Source organism: Capra hircus, chromosome 19 (assembly GCF_001704415.2).
Source record: "Capra hircus breed San Clemente chromosome 19, ASM170441v1, whole genome shotgun sequence".
Classification (NCBI taxonomy): Eukaryota; Metazoa; Chordata; class Mammalia; order Artiodactyla; family Bovidae; genus Capra; species Capra hircus.
In genome coordinates, this window is record NC_030826.1 from 11,128,020 (window position 1) to 11,139,561 (window position 11,542).

Sequence of the window (11,542 nt, forward strand, 5' to 3'; positions counted from 1 at the left end):
CCTCAAGGTCAAACTTCTTGAAAGAGCAGTCTAATTCAATTTTCACATTCCTTCCACTCCTATTTCCTTTTTAGCTCATTGCAATATAACTTCCACCTGATCATCTCTGGGCTCCACATTAGAAACTCTCATAACTAACTTCCATTTAACCAACATAATACAAGTTAATTGGTACTCTCCGTTACCTTTATAAAGCATACCAACTGATGCCTACAGCACACCGAACACATATGAGTAATACATTGCTGCTTAGTTCATTTATGGATTTTTGTTCTCACTAGATTGTAGTAGGCTTACCAAGAATCAGTTACGTTGAGATATCTGGTGGTCTAGTGCTTCCAATGCATGGATGCAATTTTAATCCTTAGCCCTGGAACTAAGACTCCACATGCTGTGCAGGCAAAAAAAAAAAAAAAAAAATTAGTTGTGTCTATTCAATTTGTTTATACGAGGTATAATTTTTACTCTAATTATAGAAGTTGGTAATTACGTAAACCATCATTTATTATTATATGAAATATAAATAGGAAAAAGAAGATACTTGTTTCTATGAAAATTGAATCAAATATTTTTGAAAAATCATAAAAGGAAAATGGCATTAAATGTTTTCATCGGATTGAGGTGAACAAAAATAGATTGGGGAAAATCATATTTAGGGTTCTGAACTCAGATTGTGAACAAGCACTTTTTTCCCATTTTTTTTAAAATTATAGTGAACAACACACAGCATGAAATCTTCACCATTTTTAAGTGTAGAGGTCAATGGTACTAAATGTATTCATAATGTTGTGCTATCATTACTACCACCCATCTTCAGAACTCTTTTCATCTTGTAAGACTGAAACTCTATACCCATTAAATTCTAACTCCCCAATCCCTCCTCTCCTCCTGTCGCTGATAACTATGAATTTGACTACTTACTATCTCATGTAAGTAGAATCATACAGCATTTTTCACTTTGTGATTGACTTATTTCAGTTGACATGATGTCCTCAAGGCTCATCTATGTTGTAGCATGTCAGAACTGCATTCCTTTTTAAGTCCATATAATATTCCATTGTGTGCATATAACACATTTACTTATCCATTCATCTGTCAATAGACATTTGGGTTGTTTCTATGTTTTAGCTATTGTGAATAATCTGCTATGAACACAGGTGTACAAAATTTCTTTGAGATACTACTTTTAGTTCTTTGAGGTATACCCAGAAGTGTAATTGCTGCATCACATGGTAATCCTATTTATAATTTTTTGAAGAATCATCAAATTGTCTTACACAGTGATTATACCATTTTACACTCCCACCAACAGTGCACAAAAGTTGCAATTTCTCTACATCCTTATCAAAAGAATCATTGTAATGGATACAAGGTGGTATCTCATGGTAGTTTTGATTTTCATTTCCCTAATAATTAATGGATTTAGAAAAAGCAGAGGAACTAGAGATCAAATTGCCATCATCTGTTGGATTATAGAAAAAGCAAGAGAGTTCCAGAAAAACATCTACTTCCTCTTCATTGGCTACTCTAAAGCCTTTGACTATGTGGATCACAACAAACAGGGGAAAATTTTGAAAGAGATTAGAATACAAGACCGCCTTTTCTGCCTTGTGAGAAATCTGTATGCAGGTCAAGAGGTAACAGTTAGAACAGGACATGGAACAACAGACTGGTTCCAAATTGGGAAAGGAGTATGTCAAGGCTGTATATTGTCACCCTACTTATTTAATTTATATGCAGAGTACATCATGAGAAACGCTGGGCTGGATGAAGCACAAGCTGGAATCAAGATTGCTGGGAGAAATATCAGTAACCTCAGATATGCAGATGGCACCACACTTATGACAGAAAGAGAAGAGGAACTGAAGAGAGCCTCTTGATGAAAGTGAAAGAGGAAAGTGAAAAAGTTGGCTTAAAACTCAACATTCAGAAAATGAAGATTATGGCATCTGGTCCCATCACTTCATGGCAGATAGATGGGGAAACAATGGAAACAGTGAGAGACTTTATTTTCTTGGGCTCCAAAAATCACTGCAGATGGTGACTTCAGCCATGAAATTAAAAGACGCTTGCTCCTTGGAAGAAAAGCTATAACCAACCTAGACAGCATATTAAAAAGCAGAGACATTACTTTGTCAACAAAGGTCCATCTAGCCAAAGCTATGGTTTTACCAGTAGTCATGTATGGATGTGAGAGTTGGACCATAAAAAAACCTGAGCACTGAAGAATTGATGCTTTGAACTGTGGTGTTGGAGAAAACTCTTGAGAGTCCCTTGGACTACAAGAAGATCCAACCAGTCCATCCTAGGGGAGATCAGTCCTGGGTGTTCATTGGAAAGACTGATGTTGAAGCTGAAATTCCGATACTTTGGCCACCTGATGCGAAGAGCTGACTCATTGGAAAAGACCCTGATGCTTGGAAAGATTGAAGAAGGAGAAGGGGATGACAGAGGATGAGATGTTCGGATGGCATCACTAACTCGATGGACATGAGTTTGCTCAAGCTCCAGGAGTTGGTGATGGACAGGGGAGCCTGGTGTGCTGCAGCCCATGGGGTCACAAAGAGTTGGACATGACTGAACAACTGAACTGAACTGAATAATTAATGATGTTAAGCCTCTTTTCATGTGGTTAATAGCAATTTGTATATCTTCTTTGAAGAAATAGCTGTTCATGTTCTTTACCAATTTTTGAATGGAATTGTTGGAGGTTTTTGTTATTTATTTTTATTTATTAAGTTTTTTTCTTTCAGCACTTTAAATATATCAGCCAACTACCTTCCAGCTTGCAAAATATTTAATGAGAAATCCGTTGATAATCCCATTGAAAAGCTCTTGTATGTGACAAGTCACTTCCCTCTTTTGCTTTCAAGATTCTTTCTTAGTATTTGTCTATCAAAAGTGTAATTATTATGTATCTTGTTGTGATTCTCTTTGAATTCATCTCTTTGGAGTTCCTTGAACTTTTTGGATGCTTATTTTTAATTATTTATTTTTATCAAATTGGGAAAATCTTCAGCCATCATGTTCAAATATTCTCTCTAAACCTTTCTTTCTCTTTTCTTACAGGGATCCTCACAATGTGTGTATTGGTCCATTTGATTGTGTCCCACAGGTCCTTTAGACTCTCTTCACTTTTCTTCAATCTTTTTTCTTTCTATTCCTCAAATTCAATCATTTACGTTGTCCAATCTTCAAGTTTCAAATCCTGAAAGATGATGCTGTGAAAGTGCTGCACTCAATATGCCAGCAAATTTGGAAAACTCAGCAGTGGCCACAGGACTGGAAAAGATCATTTTTCATTCCAATCCCAAAGAAAGGCAATGCCAAAGAATGCTCAAACTACTGCGCAATTGCACTCATCTCACATGCCAGTAAAGTAATGCTCAAAATTCTCCAAGCCAGGTTCAACAGTACGTGAACCATGAACTTCCAGATGTTCAAGCTGGTTTTAGAAAAGGCAGAGGAACCAGAGGTCAAATTGCCAACATCTGCTGGATCATCGAAAAAGCAAGAGAGTTCCAGAAAAACATCTATTTCTGCTTTATTGACTATGCCAAAGCCTTTGACTGTGTGGATCACAGTAGACTGTGGAAAATTCTGAAAGAGATGGGCATACCAGACCACCTGACCTGCCTCTTGAGAAACCTGTATGCAGGTCAGGAAGCAAAAGTTAAAACTGGACATGGAACAACAGACTGGTTCCAAATAGGAAAAGGAGGACGTCAAGGCTGTATATTGTCACCCTGCTTATTTAACTTCTATGCAGAGTACATCATGAGAAATGCTGGACTGGAAGAAACACAAGCTGGAATCCAGATTGCCGGGAGAAATATCAATAACCTCAGATATGCAGGTGACACCACCCTTATGGCAGAAAGTGAAGAGGAGCTAAAAAGCCTCTTGATGAAAGTGAAAGAGGAGAGTGGAAAAGTTGGCTTAAAGCTCAACATTCAGAAAACGAAGATCATGGCATTTGGTCCCATCACTTCATGGGAAATAGATGGGGAAACAGTGGAAAGTGTCAGACTTTATTTTTTTGGGCTCCAAAATCACTGCAGATGGTGACTGCAGCCATGAAATTAAAAGACGCTTACTCCTTGGAAGGAAAGTTATGACCAGCCTAGATTAGCATATTCAAAAGCAGAGACATTACTTTGCCAACAAAGGTCCATCTAGTCAAGGCTATGGTTTTTCCAGTGGTCATGTATGGATGTGAGAGTTGGACTGTGAAGAAAACTGAGAGCCGAAGAATTGATGCTTTTGAACTGTGGTGTTGGAGAAGACTCTTGAGGGTCCCTTGGACTGCAAGGAGATCCAACCAGTCCATTCTAAAGGACATCAGTCCTGGGTGTTCACTGGAAGGACTGATGCTGAAGCTGAAACTCCAATACTTTACCCACCTCATACGAAGAGTTGACTCACTGGAAAAGACCCTGATGCTGGGAGGGATTGGAGGCAGGAGGAGAAGGGGATGACAGAGGATGAGATTGGTGGATGGCATCACTGATTGATGGACATGAGTTTGAGTGAACTCCAGGAGTTGGTGATGAACAGGGAGGCCTGGAGTGCTGCAATTCATGGAGTCACAAAGAGTCGGACAATACTGAGTGACTGAACTGAAATGACCTTCAAGTTTATTGATTTTTTCTTTTGCTGGCTCAAATCTGCCTTTGAATCCCTCTAATGAATTCTTAATTTCATTCATTGTTCTTTTCAGTTCCAGAATTTCTTTTTGGTTTCTTTCTAGATTTTCCTATTTCTTAATTGATAGTCCCATTTTATTGATACATTGTTTTCTTGACTCTCTCCACATCTTCCTTTAGTCCTTTGAGCATCTTTAAAGGAGATTTTTTTTTGTTTGTTTAATTTTTTTGACAACTCTGCATGGCTTGTGAGATCTTAGTTGCCCAAGCAGGGACTGAAGCTGAGCCCCCTGCAGTGGAAGTATGGAGTCCTAACCACTGGACCTCCAGGAAAGTCCCTTAAAGTCTTTATCTAGTAGATCCACTATCATGTCTTTTTCAGGGGCAGTTTCTATTGATTTATTTTTTTAATTGAATGGATCCTACTTTCATGTTTCTTTGTATCTTGCGGATTTTTGTTCAGTACTGGGCATTTGACTTGAATAATGTGGTAGCTCTGGAAATCAGGTTCTCCTATTTCCCAAGAATTTGAAGAGTTTTGTTTTTGTTTATTATTATTATCATTAGTAGTAGTAGTATCTTGCGCCAAGGATTAACCTGAGGTGTAAACTTTGAGTTCTTTTCGGGTCTTTTCTGAGCCTGTACTTTTCCCTGGCCAGGCACGATGACTTTCTGATTTTCTTCACTCACCAAAAGGGAAAGGAAAAATGAAGGGAATATAAAAATGTACCAACCTTTTAAATTCCCTGAGGTCACTTCGGATAAGGGGATGGAGGTTGCAACAATTGGGGGAGGTACAACAATGGGCACCCATCTCTTTGTTTGCACCTCCGAGTTTAGAACCAGTAATCAACAATCAGAGCACAGATCCCTGATATTTTATGGACAGAGATCTCTCTGCTACCTTGGCTCCTGTGAGCTACATTGCAGGCTGTTCCTGGAATCTGCTCACAGCTATCTGCCTCTGAACTGAGAGGTGGGGAGATGGATAAAAACTACTGTGCTGAGAGCTGAAATTGATCAAGATTAACCACAATTTACCATCTAAACCTTCCATTGGGATTCCAAGACTTCAGGAGAGTCTAGAGTTCCAAAATAGTTACATCAAACAGATTCCACCAGTATAACTGGTTTAAAAGGGAGAAAGAATCCTTGTGCTTCTTCACCATCTTCTCAGAATCCTCTCCATGAGTGTCTTTAAATTCTTGATTTACTTTAAATAATTCCCCCAAACAGGGAAATACATTTATGACAAGGCATTTATGTGTATTAGTTATGCAAGAAACCTGAGGCTGATTTCAATACACAGATTCAAATAGCAAACCATAAAGCAATGTTTAAGCCCTATATCAAACACTGGCAAATAAATGTACAGTTGTATGTTTTAGATTAAAATAATATGTGAAAGAGTGTAATTTTGTTTGTGATTACCCAATTTAATCACTTTTCAGTTAACTACTAACTGATTGGAGACCCACGTTTGATTCCTGGATCAGGAAGTTCCCCTAGAGAGGGAAATGACAACCCACTCCAGTATTCTTGCCTGGAGAATCCCATGGACAGAGGAGCCTTGCAGGCCACAGTCCTCGGGGTTGCAAGAGTCAGACACAACTTAGCAACTAAACCACCACCAATTCCCAGGTCCCACGCACAAGACATTAATTAAAAGAGTTTCTACTGTATTCTGGATAATCTGTAATTTATATCCTCTAAGTCCCATAGATGCATTTCATGCCAACCTTACTTGACCTCTTGGCAATATCTGGCACTATTTACATATGTTATTATTTTTTTAATGCTGTCTTTCTTTGGTCTCCATGCTACCACATTCTCCTGGTCTTCTTTCTCTCTTTCTTACTCCTCAGTTTTAGCAGGCATCTCCTCCTCTGCCCAGCTCTTAAACAGTATTTCAGGGGTTTTTCCGAGCTTTGTATTCTTTTCACTGTATACTTACCTTAAATGATCTGATTCATTCCTGTTGCTGATGCCTCACAAAGCTATAATTCCAAGTTCAGTCTCCATCTTGAGGCACACACTTATATATCCAACTGTCTTCTTAATATCTTTACTTGGATACCCCTCTGGTACCTCAAGGATAGTATATTCAAAATGGACTAATCACTTCTCCCCCAATGAATGATTAGAGCTGATTCTTCAGTATCCCCAATTCAGTGAGTGGCACCATCACACCTTTGTTTTCAAAGCAACAACCTAATAATTGTTCCTAGTCTTCCTGTTCTTATCTGTGATAGCCAATGAATCTGTTCCTTTTACCTTCTGAGTATTTCTCAAATCTATGTACCTCTCTTCATCTTTACTGCCATCATTCTCTCCTAATTTTTATAATAACCTACTAAATGTTCTTCCTACCTCCAGTCTCTCTTCCTACCATTTCACTCTGCAACTAAAGTTGCATTCTCATACTTCAGTGTGGGTACAACTGAATTAGTAAGATGGCTTTTTAGGCTCTGTATGGTCCAGCCTCTACCAGTAGTCTTGCTATCCCCCAAACAGTCTAGCCATGCTGACTGTTTTTTCAGTTCCTACAACATCATGCTTCCTTGCCCTCAAGATTTTACATGCTATTCCCCTACCTGGAACACTTCTACTCATTTTTCAAATCTCAATTTTAAAGTCATATCCTCAGGAGAGTTAACCTTATCCCTAGAGTAGCTTAGATCTTCCTGAAACATGTTCCTATTACTGTAATTACTTACTGTAATTACTTATTTAATATTTGTGTCCCTACTAAATGAAGTGTCTATAAGAATAGTGGCCTTATTTATCCTACTCACTGCTGGATCCATAATCCAGTGCCTAGTGATACTCAATAAATACTTGTTGAGTGAGTGAATGAGTAAACAAATTGGCAATAGTTAGCACTTGATAAACGTTCGTTGAATGAAACAGTCAAAAAATATACTACAACTTTATATTCAGAGCAGAATTGTCCTCAGTGAGCCCAGTGACATGGAAGATATTATTCAAGTATCTGGAATTCTGGAGTTCTTTTTGAAATTGCCTTCAGAAATGTGATATATTCTTCTAAATACCCTAGATAGTGGCAAATATTAAATGTTTACCCTTTGAGGATGGATTTTATTTTGGAATTAGCAAAATCACTCAGAGCCAAGATGGGTAATCATGCTGGGTAACACTATCAGAGGTGAAAAATTAGGTGTGACTATAAATTAATGAGTCTGACTTTTTTGTACAGCTCATAAACTGGGTCTTAAGGCAGTTCCAAAAGAGAAGTTCCAAAAATGTTTTGAGCAATGGCAAGATTGTTAGAATATTTGTATAACTTCCCAAGGGAACTACTTTGCAGGGGGTACTGCTCATTCAGATGTATACAGTCAGGGATGTTTTGTTTCATTAAATAATTCTTATTTCCTTTAGACACAATTTCTACCTATGTATAAGTTTTACTCAGAGCTTCAGGGAGAGCATGATATAGTAGATAGAGCCCAGAAATGTGAAGTCCATGTTACTTATCATCACCGTTATTGTGAACATTTAATAATGAGCAAAGCAATTACAAATTAATCATCACTATAATTTGGCCACGTAGCACTGCAAAGTAAAGCTGCTTTAGCCCACCTACTTTAACTACCTCTCCCAGCTTAAAAAAAAGTTATGAAATATAGGGTAATCCTTTGCCAAATTAGATAGCTCTCAAGGGTACCAACCACTGTGAGATTTGGTTGGCTCAGTTTATTGAAGCTAATGAGTGAGACCAACTGCCACAGATGGTGCCTTCAGACTCTGGTCAGACATCTCAAAAATATGTATTATTGGTCACAAGGGAAATTATAGGCAAGAACAGAACTACAGAAATAAATCTATCTTCCCTATTAAAAGCAAAAATAATAGAACTCTCTTAGATCTCCCACTACATACCAGAAACTATGCTAAATTAGGCCCTTAATATACAAGTATTTTTTTTTTCATTGCAGAAATCAAAGCTAAGAGAAGTTAATTAATTTGTCCATTATCATACATCTAGCAAGTAGAAGAGTTAGACTGAGAACCTGTGATCTGTATAATTCCAAAGACCCAGTTCTTTCCACTTTACTCATCATATGCAAAGCTGGTACATTTTAAATCCCACCTTTATCACTCTAATTCTTTTTGTGGCCCATCTTCTCACCAGTGACTCAGTTTTCTGGTGACTCTCCTTTCTTCAAAATGAGTATTAAAATGTTTCTATTGAGTATATTTTTCTCAACTTCTTACTATAAAGTTGAGTGTTTTCTGATTGTGGTCTCAGGAACTGTCTTTGAAGAGTTATGCCTAACTTCTAACTTCATTGCTCCAAAAGTTGTTACTAAGGCTCAGATCCTGCCTATATGACCTGCCCTAAATAAACTAACTTTCCATGGTCTTTGCTTCCTATGGAATGCTAACGCACCAATCTTTCTTTGTGGGGAATTTTTCTTGCCACCTGATATTGAGTCTTCTATGGGAAATGGGAATGGTGGTTGATGGGACATTTCCAGTTACTAAAACTGCTATCTACACCTTGTCCAAGCATAGACTCCAACTTGTTTGTTCACCTTGCTACTGTCAGCCTCCCACAGAATACGTTGACTGTCATAAAGTTTTTGTCATATTACCATCTTGATCATGCCATTATGTAGATGGAACCAAATTTATTTACCACTTTTAACTTGACTCCCTTAAAGAAAAGCATTTGTCTTGGGTAGATAGTATGACACATTATCTCTGTCTTCTAACTTAAAATTAGCAAAACAAACTATGTTGCAAGAAGCTTCAGTCCCCAATGACAAGGAAACATGCACCTAAAGGAAATTAGAAAAGGATAGTGAAACTTTATGTCAAAAATTTAGCAATACATTCAAATATATACTAAACTATAAATAATTTTTTTTACCTATTAACAAGCTAGTACACTTTAACTCCACGGTTTTGTGTTTTTCCTTTTGTCTCTATCCCTGACTGATTTCATGGCATTTATTTTAAGAGTCTGTTTGTAGCTCCTGATAAATTTTAACTCTTCACCTGTCCTTCATCGTGATTTAATTATTATAAGCATCTCTTAAGTCACATCCATTCATAGAGTTCTTTTCTGGGTCTTAAAATAATGTTGAACCTTCTAAATCATGTTCTGTATTCTCAAAAGTCTTCTTGGATTGTAATGGGAAGATTACAGATGTGAAAAATAATCTTAACTAAGACAAATATATTTTGGTGAAGTGAAAGTAACTCAGTCATGTCTGACTCTTTGGGACCCATGGACTGTACAGTTCATGGAATTCTCCAGGCCAGAATACTGAAGTGGGTTCTCTTCTCCAGTGGATCTTCCCAACCCAGGTCTCCCTCATTGCTGGCAGATTCTTTACTAGCTTTACTACCAGGGAATCCCTAAATATTTTTTAAGGAACAATCAAAAAGAATATGCAATGAAGCTAATTAATAGGGGTCTTGAAATTGCTGTTTTAGCAGGTCTCTCCATCCATATATTTATCCTACTCTTGCTCAGAACAACCTATCATAGTATTAGTCTGCTAATATTAATTTTCCAAGAGTTAGCATCGGGAATTATTCTTACCAAATAGACTAGGGAACTAAGTCACAGCAGACTTTTACAAGGTCTTGTGACAATCACAGAAATAATATTTAGATGACCTGACTTCTCCTTAGTTATTTACTAAAAATAAATTGATTTCTAAGGAGGTCTAACTACATGTTCCTTTGTTATCTGTTGGCATACGGTATTATTACATGTTAGAATACTACTATATATGTTAGTATAGTTATGTGTTAGTATATGTATTTTTCCTCCTGCAAAGCTTTAAGTGTGAAAAATAAATTCCAGGGTGTGATAATAAGTGCTAAGAGAGTCAAGGGTTACTAAGAAGAAAACCAAAGAAGAGAAACATGCGCACGGCATTGAAGCAAACTAGCAAAGATTTTCATAATTCTCTTACTCTGACTCAGGGCCTTTCAGACTTTTAAAGCCACGATTCACATTAATAAATACATTTTATTTTAAGACTCAGAGTAAAAAAAAAAAAAAAGACTCAGAGTAGTTACCCTTGCTATGTGTAGTACACCTTTGATGCTATTTCTGTTTCATTTTTAAAAATTCTGATCAGAACCTAATAAATGGGCCAAAATTCATAGTTTGAAAATCACTGTTCTGGGCAACCAAGGAGTGTGTCAGGTAATGGTCATCAGCGCAGGGGTCATTTTGTAGCTGGGAAGCTCTCACCCTTGGAGATGGTGGTTAGCAAGATGCACAAAGTTGTACAGATGAGAGCAGCGATTAACCAAAAGTTGATGGAAACTGGAAAAAGAGAGGGCTTCCCTGCTGGCTCTGCTGGTAAAAGCAACCCACCTGCAATGCGGGAGACCTGGGTTCAATCGCTGGGTTGAGAAGATACCCTGGAGAAGGGAACAGAATGCCTCAAAGAGTTGCTAGAAGCCAAGTTAATTGAATGTGGCTGAAAGGACACAGCTGAAGTTACACCATTAAGAGGTAACTCAAGGAAAAGGACTACAACATGTTACTGTTGATGACTGGGTGGCTCAAATCACACCCAAAGGCAGAACCAGGTACCTGACAGTGTAAAGGAGGAGCTCCTAGGAGAATAAGAACATTCCTTGCTTAGCATGCCAGCCTTTAAGACTGAATTAGATTGTGTTGTTTTGTGGTTTTATTTCTGAAAGTAAAACTTGCCATAAATTAGGAATCAATTTCCCAAAATAAAATCCTTTTTTTTGGTATGATGGTATACAGTTTTTGGCTTCCCTGGTGGCTCGGTGGTAAAGAATCTGCCTGCCGAGGAAGGAGACGCAAGAGACACAGGAGGATCCCTTGGAGGAGGAAATGGCAACCTGCTGCAATATTCTCTTCTGGGAAACCCCACGGA

At 37.8% G+C, this 11,542-nt stretch overlaps 1 pseudogene; it reads left to right on the forward strand.

The window, feature by feature from the left end:
- Positions 10,890-11,296, forward strand: LOC102172092 (annotated as a pseudogene).